Source organism: Talpa occidentalis, unplaced genomic scaffold (genome assembly GCF_014898055.3).
Source record: "Talpa occidentalis isolate TD23 unplaced genomic scaffold, MPIMG_talOcc4v2.1 talOcc4.3, whole genome shotgun sequence".
NCBI classification, from domain to species: domain Eukaryota; kingdom Metazoa; phylum Chordata; class Mammalia; order Eulipotyphla; family Talpidae; genus Talpa; species Talpa occidentalis.
This window is the reverse complement of record NW_023603184.1, coordinates 147,031,893-147,053,326: the sequence shown is the minus strand read 5'-3', so window position 1 is coordinate 147,053,326 and position 21,434 is coordinate 147,031,893. Positions and strand designations below refer to the sequence as shown.

General features: G+C 42.8%; 1 protein-coding gene across 2 annotated transcripts in view; it reads left to right on the top strand.

The window, feature by feature from the left end:
- PDE6D (phosphodiesterase 6D) overlaps positions 1–21,434 on the top strand; it is a 47,854-nt gene that overhangs the window by 5,056 nt on the left and 21,364 nt on the right. Inside the window, exon 1 of one of the 2 annotated variants that reach the window (XM_037524230.2) lies at positions 18,780–18,798. The exons of the other annotated variant lie outside the window; for it this stretch is intronic. The gene's annotated coding sequence lies outside the window, so the exon portion shown is untranslated. Of the gene's footprint in view, positions 1–18,779; positions 18,799–21,434 lie in introns of those variants that run through there. 2 annotated transcript variants of the gene reach the window in all.

The following is a 21,434-nucleotide window of genomic DNA, read 5'->3' as shown; positions in this document are numbered from 1 at the left end:
GCAGCAAATTATCTTTTTCCCAAATAACTGAAAAAATTAAGAAAGATTGGTAAAATTGAGTTTGGGCAGCAGATGGAGGAAAGGGATGTTTCGTTTGCGGGGGATGTGTGTGGCCTCGGTGGAGAGTAATTGTAAACCGTCAGAAGGGTTTATGTGACTGGAGCAGAGCACAGAGCGGTGCAGACGTCACGTCTCCACCATGGTGACCCTACCCCAGTGTCCACGTCACTTCCGCAGAGGGTTGTTCTCAGGGCAGAAGGAGACTGACCACACAGAGCACAGTGCCTGGCACACGAAAAGTAATAAATGTTAACCGCTTGATGGTTTGCTTGATTAATCATTTAATATTATTAACAACAATAAGTGATAATATTACTTACTGTAAACCCACTGGTTTTTCTAAGATATAAGCAGTGCCTTCTTGCTATTATTTTCTTTACATAGAAACTACTGTGCTTTGCCTCTTTGAAGAAATAATCTCGATTAGTAAACATTGATGTATGTCTAATATGCATTGTCTCTTCTAGACACTAATCACATTCCAATTTATGGCAGATTAGCAAGAAAAAAAACTAGTTTGTTTCGGAAGGTTTCTGAAAGCACCCTTCACAGTTGCCTTTCCTCTCCCATCATCTGGTCCTGACCCCCACCCTCCTTCTCATGCACCGTGACTTGAACTCTGCTTCCTATCAAAAACAGTTGACTAGTTGGCTCTACATCTTCTTGTCACTTAGATTTTCTTATCAGGAATGACAAACTATTGGCCTTTTCTTGAATATCATTATTGCTTAGTAGGTGCCTTGGCCACGTGTTAAAAATGAGTGTAAGGTTTAGTATTTCCTAAAATACAGTTTTTGTTTATCAGCCCAAGTTTGGGAAAGCAACCAGAGCTTCCCACCTGTACAGCCAACAGACACCGTTGGTCACACGTCGCCTAGCCACGGACTTCTCGTCCATTGTGATTAGTGGTTTGTTCTCCGGGGTGCTCATGCCTGGAACTCTGAAAAGTTGGTACTGTTATCCTGACTGGGTTTTTAACAGGTGTTCCTGCTTTTGCATTTTTATGAGAAATTTGGAGGATAATTAGATATTTAGAGCCTTCTTCAGGCCTTCTAAATTTCTTTCCAGGATTGTATATGGGGTTTACAGTGGAACATTCTAGTAAATTCTAGAGATGTGGGACGGAACACAGTAAGACTGATGGAAAAGTGCACTTGTATCATTATTGTGTTTGATAGAGCTAGCAGTGGTCTGAGGTTTGTGTTTGATAGAACTAGCTGTGGTCTGAGGTTTGGCAGCTCTAGGCTCTAATTAGGCTTGACATCACTTTTGCCTCACAGACCTCACTTGTCAGCACTCTGCATCCACAAATCCGCATGTTAGAGGAGGACTTGACTTCTGAGTATATGACTCTTTCCCGGTTCTTGATGTTGAGCATAATGCAAAGGAAGTGTGAAGGCCATCTTGTGTAGTAATCTGACTTTAACAACCCCTGCTTGAATGCTTACAACTCAAATTGCCAGCGTTTTAAAAGAAACATTCTCTTTTTTGCGTTTGACTTGATAGTTTGAAGCTGAGAAAGCAAATATATTATCTGAAAGCTCAGTAGCCATAAAGATTTTACTGGATTGGACGGAAGAGCACACTGTCAGTGGCAGAGAAGGTCAGCGTCCCACTGTGAGAACACACCCGAGGAACTTGTTGAGTCTGCAGTGATGGGGGCATGGCAAAGTGGAGCTAAATCAGAGGCGAGGCGGCTGAAATGTGCCAAACATACAATTGCAAACTGAGGAGTCTTCACAGGAAGGTGAAAAGTGTTGGGCAAGGAACGTGAATATTGTCATAAACTTGTTGAAATGGCTCTAAAGAGGGAGAGCTAAGTATGTTTGTAAACTCTCAGAGGAAGTACAGGGGTCAAAGGTAGTAGTTCCAGGGGACAGAGTTTAGTCCATGTCTGACAATTAGTTACCTGAAAAAAAATTTTTCCAGCAAGTATTTAAGCTGCAGATGGGTGCCTGTCCATCAAGAGTATTGCAGATGGCCTCTCCAGTGGCGCAACGGGCTGAGCGCTGCACTGTGAAGCTGTCCACGGTCTCTGCAGCCTGGGTTTGATCCCCGGCCAGCCAGGGAGAAACCCACATGGCGTGGCAGACCTCTCCTGTCTCGCCCGCTGCTCCCCTCAGCAGTGTATTTCAGTCAGTCTGCCTGTTCTGCTCCCCGCTCTGTCTCTGGTGGATCCTCTCACCGCCCCATGTCTCTGACCTGTATCCCAGTTCTTGTATAAATAAATAAATCTTTAAAAAAAAAAAAAAGTGTTGCAGAGGGCAGCATGTCTGCGTCAAATAAGATGTTAGAGGGGGTGACCTCCAGAAGGACTCGAATCCTTCTCCAACACTGCAATCCTTTGATTCGGTGACAACCTTTCTTAGTTAACAAGGACTCTTTTCAGCAAGTATTTCTTTTGAAATATGGACTACACCTAAAACAGGCAGAACATCTTTTGTGACGATATAATTAAAGCAAGATGTCATTTCCTTTTTGTTTTGTCAGAGAACTCTTAGATACTCAGTATTGATGAAGTGTTTTGTTTCATGCATTGTGGATCCACTGATTCAGAGTCACAGAGAGCAATTATTGCCCCTGAGTTTAGCTAAAGTCTAGAGAACTAAACATAAATAGCTCTAATATAAATAACACTATAAATATAGGCGCAAGAAGAAAGGGGGCAGCCTAATGATGTCTGACATTGCTACATTGCTATGGTCTGTTCCAGTTTTTCGTTCTTTTAAGTATTTATGAATTTCATCATAAATACTGTTCATTAAGAGTCATTTAAGAAAATTTCTCTTTCCCCCTTTTCTAGTTGCTCAAAGCACTTTGATCCATTACTACATTAGCACAATAACTCAGTACATTATTATCCCTGCTTCATAGATGGGAAACTAAGGATCGATGATCCTTAATTTAAATCTGATTTGTCTTTTCTACAACTGTTGCTTTCCACAGGATACCTTGATGCCTTTCTGGAGAATTTATTTCTTTGCTGTATTATTGATTTGATTTTGAGTTTAAAATTTTTCCTCGGTGTTTTCCTCAGATTTATTTTTTCGCTTGAAAATTATTCCCTTCCATTGTGGTCATATCCCCTATATTCTTTATTTCTCTCCAACTCTCAGATACAGAGGGCAGGAGTTAGCCTGGGACTGAGGGACAATTTTCTAACAATTAGAGTTGCCTGAAAAAATACCTTTTCCAGAAAAGTATTTAAGCAGCATGTAGTCGTGTGCTAGAGCTGTCGTAACAAAACCCCATAAACTGGGTGGCTTAAACTATGGACATTTATTTCTCAACACTTCTGGAGGCCAGGAATCCAAGATCAAGGTGCTAGCTGATTTGGTTCCTGGCGAGGGCCCAGATCCTGGCATCCAGTTAACCACCTTCTCCCTGCTTCCCATGGCTGGGTGGGGGGGAGGGGCGGGGGGTGCGCGCCACCATAGGAGAGTCATAGCTGCACCAGGTGTGACACCACAACCTGGGTGACAGTTCTGTTCAGAAAGGATGGTTGTGGGCAGGCCCTGCTAAGTGAAATATTTTTAAAAAGGGACTAAGCTAGTCTGACCACTCTCGTGAAAGGAGTGAGATTTAACTCTGAGTCTTTATTTTATACCATCTTCTGTGCAAAGAATAATGGCAGGGGTACTCTGGCCTTAGTGCTGCTGCCACTCATGGGCAGTTCCTTGAGATATCTGTTATACTCGATAAGTGCCAGGTAATTTGCTGGACCCAAGAGATGAAGCAGAATGATGGACCAGTTTCCAAAGCCGCAGAACTTTTCTCGTAGAAGGGAGAAAGAGACAGTTACAGTCGGAGCAGGTGAGAAGCTCCTGGCGGTATACAGTGCTGAGGAACCTCAGGAAGGCGGTGGTGGAAGGCTTCAGAATTGCTGTTTGCACAGGACCTTGAAAAATGAATAGATGTTCAACAGTTTAATTTTTTAAAATATCGGGAGTAACAGCAAGGAAAGTGATGGCATGCAAAACGAGGGAAGAAAGAGTTTCAGAGGGGGGTTGGAATCAAAAATGAGGCTCAAAAGGAGGTCCTTGGAATTGCTAGAATTTTCATTCACATATAGTTGAGGCTGTGCTGAGTGTCCCATGAGACCTTATTGGTCATGGGTAATCTTGACAATAATCGATCTTGAGAGTAGTAAATACTTAAGAAAACAGATTACTAGCCTTTTTAATAATTTACTGAGATAGAAGAGATATCTTATATCTGTGAGGAAATAGAGTCGGCAAGAATAAACTACTCTCAAGAAAGCTGATGACCTAGGAAAGCAAAGATGAGAGGAGTTGTTGAATAGGTAGGGGGATTTTATTAAAGACTGGAAATCACTTATTTTAAACTACCCAACTTTGTATAAGTCGCTTAACATCTATTAACAAAGACAGTGTTTGCTTTGTCTGCTTTATAGGGATATTAGGAAATGCGAGTGAAATAGTACATGCCAACTCATTTCAAACACCGTAGCTCTAAGCTGCATTACATTTACTGTACAATGCTATACTTATTTACTTATATCTGCTTTAAAGTTCAGGGTGGCTTTTCTGTTTTGCAAATTTATAAATTTTCATATTAACCAGTGCTGATAAAGCCAATCTTGGTGATTCTTTTTTACTCTGACTTGAACCTCAGAAGTCTCTTCACAACCCTGAGAAGTGACTGTGGCTGTTGGAGTGCTAGCAAAGGAATCCCCCCTGTGACACCCCTCTATGTCTTAGATTTTTTTCAAGAGTATTATAATTTTAGAATTGAAATTATAGCATTTTTTTAATTAGGTAAAATTAAGGAATCTTGAGTGTGGATTTTGATAGCATTCAAGGCAAGTCCCTATACCTCCAAGTGACACCTAGAAACAATGACTGGGCCTTTCGGAAATTGACCCTGGGGGAAGGGGCCTTGTATTATCTTTTCTTCAATCAGGAGGTTCTGGGAAGCCAATAAAGATGCAAAGGGAGTCTCTAAGAATCTCTTTGCCTATGTCTCTGACAGCTTGTTTCTAACCAGCTTCAGGCACGTAAGTGCACATATCAGTAGAATAATAGACCTTCTAGAAAAAGAAAGGTTTGTTTGACTTTCCTGGTGAGAAGATTGTGTTATGTTTCAAGTAGTGATCTTTTTCTCATTACTAAATGACTTGCCTCCACTGTTTCCCAGGCCAGTTTGAATTTTGATTGTGTGCTCTCCGGACGCAGTGCCTCTGCCAGGGCCGGAGTATTATTTCACAGGGATTTCACACTGATTACAGCACTGAGTATCCTGTTTCAAGGATACTGAAACCTGTTTCTCAGGGATCCATTTGTAATTTTTCACCTTGTCCCCCATAAATTGGGAAATTGTTGGGTGGCGGGAAATGTTTAAATTGTGAATTGGCTCATCAGAATGTTACCAGAGGCAGGTGCTCTGTACAACCGGCGCTCGTGTGGAGAAGGAAACTTTGTCAGAAGTGATATTTAAGCACCAATGAAAATGGGATTAAGAGGAGAAAATGAGTTCAGAAAAAGAGCAAGGAGAGGGTTTGAGAGGGGAGAGACCATCAAGGCAGAGTGTTAAAACAGAACAAAAAGAAGAAAAGAGCAACCGCACCACAAGCCCGGGGAGCGGAGCAGAGACAGACTCCTGCGGCGAGATGTCAGCCGGTGCTCAGGAGAAACGCCCATGCTCACTGCTGATCACGGCACAGCTCCCACCCGGAGGGACAGAGAGGAAGGGGTTTTTCTTCATGCCTGTGGCCTTGAGGGCCTTCATGCGTGTGACCTTGCCCTGCCCTGGTGGACATCAGCATGCATCATCATGTGCTTAGTCGGCCAGTTTGCCTGAGCATTCTACTAACCCTGCAGTTTCTCAGGCTATGGATAAGAGCCGCGTGCCCATCTATAATTTATAGCTGCTCTGCCAACTCGCGTATTCAACTTAATGCAAAATGGGCTTTTAAATCATAATATATTTTTACCTGCAATATGACTGACTTAGCTGTTCTCCTTTGGGAGAGTGGGGACTTTTTGGTTGGTTGGTTTGCTTGCTTTTTGGGTTTTGTTTTGTTTTGTTGCTGAGCTCCAGCTCTGAGTTGCCCTTTCTACCGCCTGCTGAACCCTGACTGAGCAGCAGTGCTGGCCTGGCTTCTCGACACTCTTCAGTGGGGCCTGGCTTTCTGAGTGCTCAGCCTGAAAGAGGGAATTCTGACTTGCTCTCTGGTGCTCCATTTGGTTCAACACCTATTTGAGTTCCAAGTATGTGCTGAGCACTGAGAAAGGAAGGATAAATAAGATAGTGCCAGTGGGATGTGACTTGCAAACATCTGTGCACAGCACTCTCCGATAAGTGCCGTGCTGCAGGTGTAAATTCGTGTTCAGGTGCACTGCAAGGGGATCATAGAGCTTTGCCTCAGGGTCTGTCAGGAACCCCAATCAGAGAGAAGAGTACTGGCGGTAAGAGGCACTATCTAGACCAAGTGCAGCAGCAGCGCTGAAAAGCATGAAGCTCCAGAATGGAATGTTTGGAAAGTGCAGCAGAGAGGCGTGGCTGCATAGGGTGCTTCCAGGGCTGTAGGAGGTGACAGAATGGATGTAGGGACTAGATCAGGATCCTGCTCCCCCAATAAGCCTCACCATCCTTACATACAGCTATTTCCTGTACCTACTGCCCTTCTCCTTGCGTGTTGATTTCCTCTTCTTTGTGAAAGTGTACTTTCTATTTGATACTGCCTTCCTAGCCACCCCCTCCTCTATTGCTTTTTTTAACCCATTAGTACTGTATAGCCCTTTTTAAAAAAAGATCAGAATTCCCCAAACCTATTTACAAAATCTAGACTTTTTATGTTCCTTAGAAATATGTGTGCCTGAGGATGGTAGGAATTTTATTATTGGACACTTATGTAGGATTAAAGTGAGACTGTGTCAAGAACAGAGGTCTTGTCTGCCTACCCTCTAGAGCAATACTAAACTGTCACTGGTGAAAAACCAGATTTTCACTTCTAATCCTTCTCAGACTGATATTTTTATAAGATAAATTTAAAATTTGCCATACAATATAGAAGTCAATTAGAAAAATGACATGTAAAAGTCAAACATTTTGTTTGAATCAACAAAACCGTTCTGCTGAATTGCCATTAAAAATTTTAAACATTTGTCTTGTCACAGACTGTAACAGACAAGCCCGCACCAGTCTGTGGCCCACGTTTTGAATAGCACAGCTGCAGAACCCCGGTCAACTGGAGGCTACTAGACAGGCATCTCTGGGGAATGGCTGTGAGTGAGAGGGCTAGCGCCACCACAGAGTAGGCAGGAAGAACGCCAGTAGCAGCTCTTGCGAGAGCTGGGGGAAATAACAGAAAGTAAGAGCTCTGCAATCACATCACCCTCCATGTGAAACAAACAGCGCGCTCTCTGGACAGCATTCCTTTGACTCCGTCAAGGCAGATGTATACTAGTGATCAGCTGCATGAATTTCTGAGAAATAGGAGTTTGGATTGTGCCAAATATGTAAAATTTAACTCTAAATGCCTGCGAAAAGATGCCAACCCACTCCTTCGAGCTCACTCTCCCGAGCAAGTCTGTGGTTGGCTGGAGCTGATTTCCAGCACTAACCCCTGCCCTTGGAATCCACATCTCTCCTTGCTATGCCATGGGCCACACGGCCAGGTGCCTGAGATTTTCTGGTTTCCTCCTGTGTCTTGGCAGGCAAGCTGAATAGGGCAAGAAGTCCTTTATTTCAAAAACTTTGTAACAAGCATGGCTTCTATATCAGTTAAAATGATTTTATGTTATATACAACATTACAAATTTCTGGTTCTTAAAAGTGAATTGTAAAGTCTTGACTCACCATCAAATAAGAGGAATTCATGGTGTCATTCAGAGGACAGAAAAGCAAGAGGTCGACTTTTTAATATTCAAAGGAGATTATTATTTTGAAATATTTAAAGTCAAAAAATATTTGAATGCAACTTTATTTTTGAATGCCCATAGTATATGTTAATTACTGACTTGTTGAGAGAAACTATTCCTTACCCCAAAAATACATGTTTTCTATTTCAGGAACACAGGTCAGTGGCAAACTTACATGGCAGTCAGCTGAAAGAAATTCTTTACGTTCCAAATCACTTTGCACTTTGAAAGATACCAGCCTTCCTCAAAATCTCTCATGGAATCATAATTTCTGTAGAAATCTGCATGTGCCTTTTTTCTTGGCTCGGCCACAGTAAACTTACAGAGAGCTGCAATCCCAGGGAAACTGCTGAAGTCACAGATTCATTCCACAGTATGAAATCACAGGTGCCGGCCAGAAGGCCTTGCCCCTGAGGTTTCATCAAAGCACAGAAGCCACAGTAGTTTTTCTCTTCCACACTGATCTCCTTCCAGACTGAAGGAAGCATGGGTTGTGCGCCAGCAGCACTGACTGCAGCTGATGACAGGGAAGTTTTATTACTACATTTAGAATTTTGTTTCCATTGTGGATCAGTACAGCATCAATAACTCAATACTTCATTCTCTTCCTCTATTGAACATATCCTAAGAGAACATTGTTAGGCAGGGCAAAAGGACCTTTGGGGTATTTTGGGGTCGTTTGCACACTCTCATTAGTTCTCATCAGTTCCCTCAGCTCTGGGAACTCTGGGATGTCCTAACAAAGATACCCAGGTCCCTGAAGCTGTCTGACACCACTCGTCCCAAGTGTGTGCAGTGTAGACAGACCTCTGTCTCGATGCTAGAGCTGTGAGTTCCTGAAATAGGTACTTTAACTTCTGAGAGCACCGCTGTTCCATGGGGATGTTGGTATTAAATGAGAGAAGACTGAAAAATTGAGAGAGGGGCTCATAGGACAGTGCTTGGCATTCATGTTGCATGTGGATACTCAACATGTGTCCTTTTACCCTGCCTCCCCTTTCTCTGAGGACTAGCTCTAAGCAGTGAAAATAGCCAGATAAGCCTGGGGATACTGTTGGCTCTCCCCCTGGCGTTCTGCTCTCTGCAGTGATCAGTGAACAGACTTGTAGGCAGCTAGCTCTGAGAAGCCCTATCTCTCCAAGAGAGTGGAGGCTTAGCCCAGTAGCACTGGCACTGTCCGCAATGGTAATGAGCCGGTAATCTGTAGATTAAGAATTACTGACCTTCTAGCCATTGCTAGGCTAATACAATCAATGGTTTTCCCCTGGCCTTTGGAGGTTTCATTGAAACTCAGAAAAGAAACCAGATTGATTTATAATTCTCCCAATTGTCCAGCAGCACCCCTTACCACTTGAAAATGAGTAAGACCTGCCCCTCAACTGTTACGAGATCTTTTACCTTGGCATTGTTGTGGCTTTACCAATTTTATATAGTTTGGTGTGGTTCAGTAATTTCTCGAAAACCATCCTAAACTAGAAAATAGTGTCTCTACTCACACAGTGTGTCCTTTTTGTAAACATGTCCTTTATCCATCAAGGCAAGAATCAGGGACCCCACAGGTAAATGAGTTCTGCCCTAGGGGATACGCTGGCAGCACTCTTTGGGCCCTTCCCTGATGCCAGAGGGCATCCAGTGCCCTGCAGCCTTGGGAGGTGACTTTCTAGCTTCATGTCCCAGAGGTACTGCTAGTCTTACACCCTGAGCTTGCATCCTCTGGTGTCCAGTGGAGTGTAGTTCCCTCAGTACAAAGTGGGCATTCAGGCAGTTGAGTCACATAAATATGAAGAGTGTGGACATCAAAATCAACCACTGGCTTCGGGAATTGTGAGCAAGGTGCTTGCTACCCCTAAACCACAGATTCCTCATCCAGACAATACGAATGAATGCCCCCTTCATAGGGTGGTGAGGATTCATTTCGATTAGGATAAAGCACTTAGCTCAACACCCAGCACGCAGTACACGTGGCTGCCTCTGTATAACAACAGGTCATAAGGTGAGGCGCCCCAGCACTGTTGGGGTTGCAGTTTTCTGCCAGAGTCTTAGACCCAAGAGATGTGTAACAGGAATCACCTGACAGCAGAATTCTTTCCATTTGTTGATAAAGTCTTCCACTTTACTTTCTTCTATTCATTTATTTTTTTTAAAGATTTATTTCTTTATGCATATAAGAACTGGGGTAAAGGCCATAGGTGCGGGGGGTGAGATGATTCACTAGAGTGGAGAGTAGAACAGGCAGACTAACTGAAACACACTGCTGAGGGGAGCAGTGAGCGAGACAGGAGAAGTCTGCTGCACCATCTGGGTAGCTCCCTGGCCAGCTGGGGGAATCGAACTCATGCTGCAGAGGCTGCGATAGCTTCATAGTGCTGTGCTTAACCCCTTGCGTCACGGGGAGGCCCTCTTCTAGTCATTGAAATGGAAATTTACTTAGCTGTGACCCACTGGATAAGGAATGTCTGATAAACTATAACAGCTCGTTCATATAATTGCTCTAGATAATTTTATATGAAACTTCCTATTCAAAATTATTTTGGAGGACTAACAGTCTGGTGGTATGTTATATTAAATATTTACTTTGTCATTTGTCACTTAAAATTATACCGAGCATTTCCAATTTTCATGGGAGAGCCCATGGTGGGGGGAGTATTCCCCCACAGACACACTTTTTTTTGGTTTATATCTGGTGAAATTTAGAAATTTGAAGAAGAGTATTGCTCAGAAGAGGCAATGAGACCCCATGTTTGAGCTTCCTGATGCTCTTTCTGCACACAAAGAAGCATTTGGGCAAATAGTCCACTGTTTGTTGTTGGTTCCTAAAGCACTGCCAGGGGAGACTTATACTCCTGGGGTCCCTTCTTACATCCCCAGGAGGGAGTTGATGGAAGATGGTTATTAATCTAGACCAAACTTGGTTGATTAGCTGAACTGGCTCCCAAACATGTTTTTGGCAGAGAAATAAATTCTGTAGGTCCCAATAAGAATGTTTCTGTGTCCCCCTCCAGCACTGCAGTCAAGGCTTTTGTCTTTTCCCTAACAATGTTTAGGCTAGTGATTTTTTTTTTTAAGATTTCTATATTTATGCATACAAGAGCTGGGGTGCAGGCCAGAGATACAGGGGCTGAGAGGATTCACCAGAGAAAGAGTGGGGAACAGAACAGGCAGATGTACTGAAATCCACTGCTGAGGGGAGCAGCAGGGTGACAGGAGAGGTCTGCTGCGCCACATGGGTCAGCTCCCTGGCCGGGGATCAAATTTGTCTGCAATGACTGCAGAGAGCTTCATAGTGCTGCGTCTTAACCCCTTGCACCACCAGGTAGACTGGTGATCTTTTTCTCTCACTTCCCACCTCCTCCTTCTCATTTGCTTGGCCTCCTTTGTGCACACAAAGTATATATGGTCCAATGACTGTTTTTCCGCTGACAAAAAGTGTTCTTCCAAACTTTAAGTTCCCTAAAATCTTATTTCCTAGCAACAACTTGTAGTTCTCAATATCAGTCCTTTGTTCTTGCTCTGTGGCCCTCCCTTCCCCGTCTGGTGGTGTAGAATATGGGCCTCACTGGCTGTGATTTCTTTTTTTCCATTCTTTTAAGAGTTTTCTTTCCTGGAATCCTATAGGATTGTCCCTCGTCCAGAAGCGTTGGCATCCCCTCGGAGTTGGTTAGAAATGCAAGATGTCAGGTCCCATCCCAGAACTGCTGAACCAGAAGCTCTAGTTCATCAGGCTCCCAGGTAGTTTGTCTACATGAAAATATAAAAGAGCCCGGCTGTCAATCATGTTTTGCTGAAAGGGGGAGGGGCAGTTTTCAACCCTGCTATTTAGCAGAGTTATATGGCAACTTTGAAAACTACTGACGCCTGGCTTCCATCTCCAGAGACCCTGGTTTAATTGGTAGGGGTGATCCAGGCATTGGGTGTTTTAACATGCAGCCAAGCTCTCTGTGCTTGAATTTTATAATTTGCCCTAGAGTCTTAGAATATCTCAGAGATGTAAATCAAAGGAAGCTTCACGGACCAAGAAATGATACTTTTTTTTTTTTTTTTTTTTTTTTTTAGTTTTTTTTTTTTTAAGTTCTGTGTTTATTTTTTATTATTTATTTATTTATTTATTTTACATAAGCACTGGGTACAGTCAGAAGCGCAGGAGGGTGAGAGAATTCACCAGAGCCAGAGTGGGGAGCAGAGCAGGCAGAAGGATCGAAGTACACTGCTGAGGGGAGCAGCGGGTGGCAGGAGAGGTCTGCGCCATGTGGGATCCACCTCCGGTGGCCAGGGAGCAGCCGGGGATTGAACCGACGCTGCAGAGGCCGCGGGCAGCTTCGCAACCCAGCGCTCAACCTCTGCGCCACCGGGGAGGCCCAAGAAATGATACTTTTTGAAGTACATCTGCATAGAAAAAACAATTAAAATCTGTACACCAAAATATTACATGATGATCTTTGGGGTACAAGATTACAACTCTTTTTTGGTCCTCACTTTTCTAAACTTCCTGTAATCACCATGAATTCTTTTGGTAAAGAATCCTCATATGTACATATACACTTAATAAACATAATATTACCTGTGTTTTTTAAATTGCTGTTTAATGTTTTTGAATTTTATCCTGCTTTTTCACATAGCAACATATTACATAGCAACATATTTCCTCATACCATTAAATATAATTTACCTAGGTTCTGATATTATTTAAAGTGAATCCTGATACAGAATAACAATTTTTGCATTAAAAAGCACGTTAATGTACCAGTGGGGGCCTTTGAGAGACTAACTGTTCAGCTCTTGGAAACCTCTGGTGTTTGGAAGTTGACCCAGGTGTTGAAGTGAGATGTTGAAACCACAGATCAGACCTTCCCCGAGGCTTTTGCACTGTCGTCAATTGAGTGCCAGCATTTTTTTTCTCTTTGACTCTTAAACCTAACACGGAGACCTTGACGATAGCCCCAGGAGATGCTGCACCCCAGGGACTTCTTAATGATGTTTGGATTACAACCTGTGTCTTCTTGGAGGCAATAATATTTCTAAACTTCCTCTTTAATCCCTTTTTAGTTTAGTTGGAATTGAGCTTCAAGACACTAATCTCTTAGAGTTTGAGTATCCTCTGCAGAGGTGCATCGTGTTATGGAAAACTGAAAAATCCTCAGAGCAGCATCTTGAAAACCTCAGTGGTGGGTGTTTGGCCAGGCTACGTTGTCGTCAAAGGATGTCAAGTGTATCCTGATTCCCAAGCCTTGGGAATAAATACCAGTGCTACAACTTCAAAAAAATGATCTGCCTATAAAACTGTTCTATTCTTGCCCCCCTCCAGTTATCCTATCGTGGGAAAGGATGATTTGCTAATGGTGTCTTTATAATGAGGAGGGAGGAGCTGCATTTTGCAGTGGGAGGGCCTTTCTAAAGATGCTCTGCAGCTCACTCTTTCGGAAAAAAAGCTCTACTTGTCGTCTTTTTTCCTCATTGAACCTTTCCCCCACCAGAATCTATATATAAAAGATTCAAAAAGGTACAGTTTCTATAGTTTCAGAGAAATAGGCCTAATATTTTGTTTGCAGAGTTTTAGTTCTGACTAACAGACCTTTTAAACACAGTGTTTCGGGCCTCCCTGGTGGCACAAGGGGTTAAGACGCAGCCTATGAAGCTGTCCGCAGCCACTGCAGCACAAGTTCCATCCCCAGACAGGGAGCTACCCACATGGCGCAACTCTCCTGTCTCACCCGCTGCTCCCCTCAGCAATGTATTTCAGTCAGTCTGCCTGTTCTGTTCCCCACTCTGTCTCAGGTGAATCCTCTCAACCCCCACACCTCTGGCCTGTACCCCAGTTCTTGTATGCATAAATAAATAAATATTTAAATAAATAATAAATAAACTCAGTGTTTCTCTGGGGAAAAAAGAGTCCAAGACACTTCTACCCACAGCTGAGGCCTGGCAGGGGGTGTTCCTTTAAGGGATGTCTGGGCTGCGTTTTCGCCTTAACCTGAGATGGTCGCTATCAGCCCTGGCTGTCCTGTCTGGATATGCAAATTAGGAAGAGACACTAGGGTCTGGCCAGTGCTAGAAGGTGAGCCGGTGAGTGAGCGGGTGTTCAGCAGTGAGGGCATGTTTCAGACACAATAATTATCTTATCTCACAAGACCTGACCACAGGCAAGCCGGAGATGGTACTCTGTACAAGCTTCCAATCTCTTCTCGCGTTGCTTTTAATTCTTTTACCTGCTGGCTTTCCCTACCTGGGGAACTCCAGGGAACCTGCACAGGGATCATGTCTTTTTAATCATAGTGTAGCCTAGCCCTGAGCCTAACGCTCAAGATGTTCAGTAAATGTGGGACAAGTGAAATACCCAGTTCAATTTTATTATCATCTGAAATCCTTTGGTCATATTCAAATCTGGAATAGCTTGATTTTTTTTTTAAACCAGTTATAAGTTGATCATTACTTAACACCATTAAGTGTTGTGTTTTTTTAGGAGAATTTTTTTTAAGATTATTTATGCATACAAGAGCTGGGGCACAGGCCAGAGATGTGGGGGGAGGTGAGAGGACTCACCAGAGACAGAATGGGGAACAGAGCAGGCAGATTGACCGAAGTACACTGCTGAGGGGAGCAGCGGGCGAATCAGGAGAGGTCTGCTGCACCATGTGTGTTGCTCCCCTGCTGGCCAGGGGATCTAACTCGGTGCTGCAGAGACTGCAGAAGCTTCATAGGTTGCGTCTTAACCCTTTGCGCCACCAGGGAGGCCCTTGTTCTTTTTTTCAAAGATTTGTTTATATGTACAAGAACTGTGGTACAGGCCAGAGGTGCGGGGTGAGAGGATTCATCAGAGAGACAGTGAGGAACAGAACAGGCAGATCGACTGAAATACACTGCTGAGGGGAGCAGTGGGCTAGTCAGGAGAGGTCTGCTGCGCCATGTGAGTATCCCTTTGGCCAGAAATTGAACTGGTGCTGCAGTGGCTGCGGACAGCTTCATAGGTTGTGCCACCAGGGAGGCCCCACCATTAAGTGTATAACAGCTGTAAAGTAGATGACTATTTTGGACTTTCTGGAGGGAAAAATAGAGGAACAATAATTATGTAAAGTTTTAATCTAAAATTATTTCAAAACCTTGGATTTTTTTTTTAAAGAATTATTTATTCATACAAGCACTGGGTACAGTCAGAAGCGCGGGTGACAGAATTCACCAGAGCCAGAGTGGGGAACAGAACAGGCAGACTGACGAAGTACACTGCTGAGGGGAACAGCGGGCAGCAGGAGAGGTCTGCATGCCATGTGGGACCCTCGCCCAGTGGCCAGGGATTGAACTGGTGCTGCAGAGGCTGTGGGCATCTTTGCAACCCAGCGCTCAACGGCTGCACCACTGGGGAGACCCAAAACCTTGGATTTTTAGACCACATTTGCCCGTAATCATGATGATGCTATATTTGTGTGTTCATCATGGCACCTTAACTCTTAAAGGAGATTTGAAAACACAAATCACAAGAGAAGGTATTCCTCTGGCCACCAGAGGAATATATAAGGTGTTAATATATAAGGTAAATTAAATGGACAAGACACATTGTTTGGTTATGGGCTGCCTAGTGAAATTATTGCCCTCAAGTTGTTTTTTTTTGTTTTGTTTTGTTTTGTTTTTTACTTCTTAACTGTTAGACAAAAACAATCTGTGGCAATCAGCTTGGAATTTGTTCATCCTGAGTATGGTTTTTGATTTTTAAAAATGAAATACATGGTTGAGGTTAGTGTAGAATGTATATTGTGTATTAAACTATTTCATTATGTACTAAATCACTATTTAAAATGAGTTCTAAACACTATATGTAATAGAAAATTCACTAAGAAAAAAAACAGTAAAATAAAGGGATATTCTGTACAAAAGAACAATTTATAAGCTTAGAAGATGCTTACTAGAACCGAGTGGGATCTGTCCCTACCAACCTGTCACTAGCTGAGCTATGAGGCTTTAAATAAGTCTGTTAATGTCTCTGAGGCTTCTTTATCTTTAAAGTGGGGATGATACCTGCTTCAAGAGGGTCAGCTGAGATATACAGTGACAAGTTATAAAGTGATTTGTGCATTTTACAGTGCTGTGGAAATGAATGCTGGGTTTCATTGATGGCCTTAGTGGCTTACAGGCCAATTTTATATCTTTCATTATCATTAACACAATGGTTTAGAAAACATCAGGGTGTATGGGTGGCGCAGGGTTTAAAGTCTCAGTGCTGTCAAGTTATTGCCAGCCATTGGCTGACATGAGTTTGATTCCTGGCCAGGGAGCTGACCCACATGGCGCAGCAGATCTCTCCTGTCTCCCCGCTGCTCCCCTAAGCAGTGTATTTTAGTAGATCCACCTGTTCTGCTCCCTACTCTGTCTCTGGTGAGTCCTCTCAACCCCCACCCCTACCTGCACCTCTGACCTACACCCCAGTTCTTATATGCATAAATAAAAATAAATCTTTAAAAAAGAGAAAACATCAGGGTGTAAAGTTTATTTGGGCATAAGAATAACTGCTGTTAAGCTTTTCATTTATATAGAGTCCAGCACAGATTGGATTTTTTGTTATTTATACAATAAAATTGCAAACAAAAGTGAAAAAGTTTGTGTTAAACTCTCCCTCGTGGTTTTCAAAAAAAAAAAAAATCCAGTTTTTCTGAGAGATAATCAGCACAATAGCTTAGGTTTTTTAAAATAGATCCAATAATATATTTCATCTTCATGCTAGATCCCTTCTATTTCTACAGAACCCCTTTCCACAGTTTTACTAAGTATCTAATTTTTTACTGAAATTTTGCTTCAGAAGCATTTGGTGAGCCTTTTGTTGATTGCAAAGGCCTTTTCTTGACATCGCCATAATTCTTTCTCAATTATATGCATCTTTGGGATACAATTCCTCATGCTACACAATGCACCACTTAAAATGTGCAATTCGGTGGTCTTGAGTATATTCGCAGTGTGGTGTGACCATCAACGCGGTCACTTTTAGATTTCATTCTCCACCGCCCCACCCTCCACCCTAGCCCCGGAAACCCACATACGTGCTTTCTATGTCCGCCGGTTTGCCTCTTGCAGGTAGTTCATGTAAATGGAAGCATAACTGTGTCAGCTTTGGTGACTGACTTTTTTCACGTGTTCAAGGCTCATGCATGTTGTAGAATGTAGCAGTACTTAATTCCTCTCTCTGGCCAAACAAGAGCCCATGGTGGGGACAGGTCACACTTTATCCCTTCATCAGTTTATGAACATTTGGGTTTTTACATTTTCTTGGCTATTATGAATAATGCTATGAACATTCAGTACAACTTCCTGTGTGAACGTATGTTTTCTGTTCTCTTGGGCTTATACCTAGAAGTGGAATTGCTAGGTAACATGGTAACTCTATGTTTGACCTTTTGAGGAACTGTCAGCTTTCCCAGAGTGCCTGCACCATGTTACATTCCCATCAGCAATATACAACGGTCCCGATTTCTCTCCAGTCTTCAGTGCTTTTTTTATGCATTTTTGATAATAGCCATCGTAGGGGTTGTAAATTAGAATCTCATTTCAGTTCTAATTTGCATTTCCCTGATGACTAAGACAATGAGCATCTTTTCAAGTGCTATTGCCATTTGTATATCTTCTTTGAGAAATGTCAGAGTCTTGCCCATTTTTAAATTGGGTTATTTGTCTTATTATTGAATTATAAGAGTCATTTATATGTTCTGGATAAATTCCCTTAAAAGGTCCATGATTTGCAAATATTTTCTCCCATTCAATGGGTTGTGTTTTCAATTTTTTTGATGGTATCCTTTGAATCATGAGTTTTTAATTTTGATGAAGTTCAGTTATTTTTTCTTTTGTCACTTGTATTTTTGTCATTTGGGTCTATGATTCATTTTTAGTTACTTTTCATATATGGTGTGAGAATTGGAGGTCTAGCCTTACTTACTTTGCATGTAGCTACCCATTGTACCGGCACCATTTTTCAAAGAGTATTTTCCTCTCACCAAATTTTCTTCGCAACTCTTATCAGAAGTCAGTTGACCATAAATGTGAGGTTTATTTATGGATGATCAATTCAGTTCCATCCATCTGTATGTCTGTCTTTATGCCTGTGCTGCACTGCTTTGCTTATTGTAGCTTTGTAGTAAATTTTAAAATCAGGAAGTGTGAGTCCTCCAGCTTTGTTCTCTTTATCAAGATTATTTGACTACTCTAAGTCTCTTGATTTCCATATGAAAATTTTAGGATCAATTAATCAGTTTCTGGGGGAAAAAAGTTGGTATTTTGATAAAAGATTGAGTCGAATCTGTAGATCAGTTTAAGTAGTATCTCTACTTTAACAACATTAATTTACAATTCTTTTATGACCTACTTCCTTTATAAAAGCATCATAAAGAAATAATTTCTTTGTCCTCCCTCCATAAGTAAAGAACCTCTCAGGAGAATTTGATGAGTGAACAAGAACCATCAAGCCTACAACTCAGGGTGTTATATCTGCTACACTGAGCCTTAGAAAATCCACACCCAGAGTCCAGAGGCTGACAGCGTATTGGTCCCTGCTAATGAAGATGTGTATTCGCTCCTTATTATCTCTGACATGTCCAGGTAGTTAGCGATGGACAGGAGACCTGGGAAGCGTATTTATTTCCTAAATACGTGGCCCTGTTTTGTGTTTCCTCTAGACCTTTAGCTTTCTAGACATCAGAAGTTTGCTTTTTGTGGTTGTATTTTATGGCCATTGGTTTCTTTTGTTTGGCTGTTTTGAAGGTCATTAAAGTTTTATCAGCCAAAGCACTTTCAGGGTAAGCGAGATAAAGTTCCAGGTGTGGCTCAGAGGCGTGCTTTTTTCACAGTCTGGAAATGATCGACTCCTTAAAGAGGTCTACTAAATGTAAGTATCAGCTAATATAGTGGTTCATTTCTGTATTTCTTGAATTCCAACTCCCCCAAAAAAACATCCAAAAAAAATCTAGTGTGCAGTTGCGTTCCTGTGTCATAGATCAGAGTAAAGAATAAATAGTAGTGGGGTCCGTCCTTCCCACGCCCTTCAGGCCTTTGTCTTTCTGACTCTTAAGACTCACTCTTCAATTTTACCTTTGGGAAAAGCTGGCCTCTCTGTACTCAGAAAGCTTGACTCTATTAAGAGCCTCTTTTTTGTTGTTGCTTTGTCAGAAAACTAGAGGATAAAGGTTGCTTTTTACTGATGGAAACTTGGGTTTTGTTCTGATGCCTGATGGCTTGATTTCTGACTCTGGAAAGGATCTTCTCTTCTTCTCATAACAAAACCCGAGGCTTTCTTTCTGAAAGGCAAAGGGTAACAATAGTCCCTGGAGGAGCACAGGCTCTGGCTGTTTGGGGAGTGAGGTTGGAGCCAGATCAAGTGACAGTGCTCAGTCCTCCCTGGGGGACAAGCTCCAGGTAAGGGAAGAACGACAGAAAGGCTCATTACAACTACCAGTGTTCATAGAAATCCTCAGCAATTCTCAGTCCTAAAAATAAATCAAGCAAAAATTCACCTTTATCTTCATCCCACTGCTACTAGCTGTTTAATATTCAGTGAAGTTATTATTTTTTATATTTTTAAGATTTTATTTATTTTTGTGCAGAAGGATTGGGGTGCTGGCCAGGGTGCAGAGGCTTGAGAGGACTCACCAAAGACAGTGGGGAACAGAACAGGCAGATCTACTGATGTACACTGCTAGGAGGAGAAGCAGGTGAGACAGGAGAGGTCTGCTGCGCCATGTCCGTTAGCCCCCTGGCCAGAGTGGTGATAGCACGGAGACTGAAAACCTAGGCCACCAGGGAGGCCCCTAGGTAAGGATTCTGATATCTCTAAAACTTCATTTTCTCATCCAGAAAGTAAAGTAGTAGAGGTATAATAAATGAGATCTGTCATGGTGTTTTTGTGCCTGTAAAGCACCTAGGACAGGCCTTGGCCCCTAGCTGCTAAGGAGATGATGCATGTAAAGCATGATGAACAAAACCTAAATATTAAAAATACATATAAGAGATAAGGTAGCAGTGACCACAAGCTACTCTGTGCTAGCAAGACTATACTCAGAGGAAAGAATATATTTGGACAATATTAGTATTGATCTGGCCCATTCTTACTGCGTTCCATTCAGTGTAGTTTTACATACTCATTGAGTTTTCGCACAGACCATGTAAGTATTTATTACATGTTGGAGTCACAGCAAACCGAGGCTTAAGAAACTAATTCCAGGGCCTCCCTGGTGGCACAGGGATTAAAGTCTCAGTGCTATCAAGCTATCGCCAGCCACTGGCATGAGTTCAATTCCCCGCCAGGGAGCTACCCACATGGTGCAGCAGACTTCTCCTGTCTCGCCCACTTCTCCCCTCAGCGGTGTATTTCAGTATTTCCTCCTGTTCTGCTCCCCACTCTGTGTCTGGTGAATCCTTTCATGCCCCACACCTCTGGCCTGCATCCCAGTTCTTCTATGCATAAATAAATAAAGTAAATCTTAAAAAAAAAAAGAAAGAAACAGCCTAGAATAATACAAACTAGAACCAACAAAAAATAAAAAAAAAAACAACAACAAGAAACTAAGCCCAACGTCACGAAACTATTTTTTTAAAGATTTATTTATTTTTTATGTATATAATAACTGGGGTACAGGCCAGAAAGGCAGGGGATGAGAGGATTCACCAGAGACAGAGTCGGGAACGGAATAGGCAGATTGACTGAAATACACTGCTGAGGGGAGCTGCAGGCGAGGCAGGAGAGGTCTGCTGCACCATGTAGGTCAGCTCCCTGGCTGGGGAACGAACAAAACCATTGAAGAGCAAACCCATGAGGATGACTGGTGTGAGCCTCCGCCTGTGCTGGACACTGCAGCTGGCCATGACAATGCCAGAAAATGCAGGTGTAAAAGGAAAGGAAACAGCGTTGGGCAGGAAAGCAGGCTAAAATGTTTCAGAGACTGGGCCCCACAGAGGGTCAGGTCAGTGTTTGAACCACCTTGGCTGGAGCAAATGTTTCTAGGTAAACTGGAGAGGCAGTTAAGGGTGTGGGGTGAGGGTGTGCATTTGCACTTGACCCAGTGACCTTAGAAAGTACTGAAAGGCTTGTGGCAGGGAGGTGACACAATTCAAGTGATATTTTAGAAGAGTAGCCTGGCAGTGGTGTGCAGGTTGGATTGAAAAACAATAAAGTGAAAATATGTTTCAACAGCAGAAATATCTGGGTTTGGGGTAGGGACTGGAGAGAAAGGTCAGAGGCCATTGTGAAGGCCAAGGCCCAAAGAGGCAAAGCCCTGGAGCAGTTTTGGCACCAAAATAATTTTGTCAAAGTTGGAAACCTTGCAAGTAGACTATAAATGACTCAGTGACTCCCGTTCCTGTAAACTTCTGTACCTCCCAATGCGCAGGCTCCACTGTCCCCTCACCCCACACCCCAGCCAGCCCCACCCTCAGAGAGCCTGCGCCCTTCTCCACAAGCGCCCCACCTCCTGGAGGCACCTGCCTGTCCACACTGAAACCTGACCTTCCCCAAGGGGGCAGCTTCCC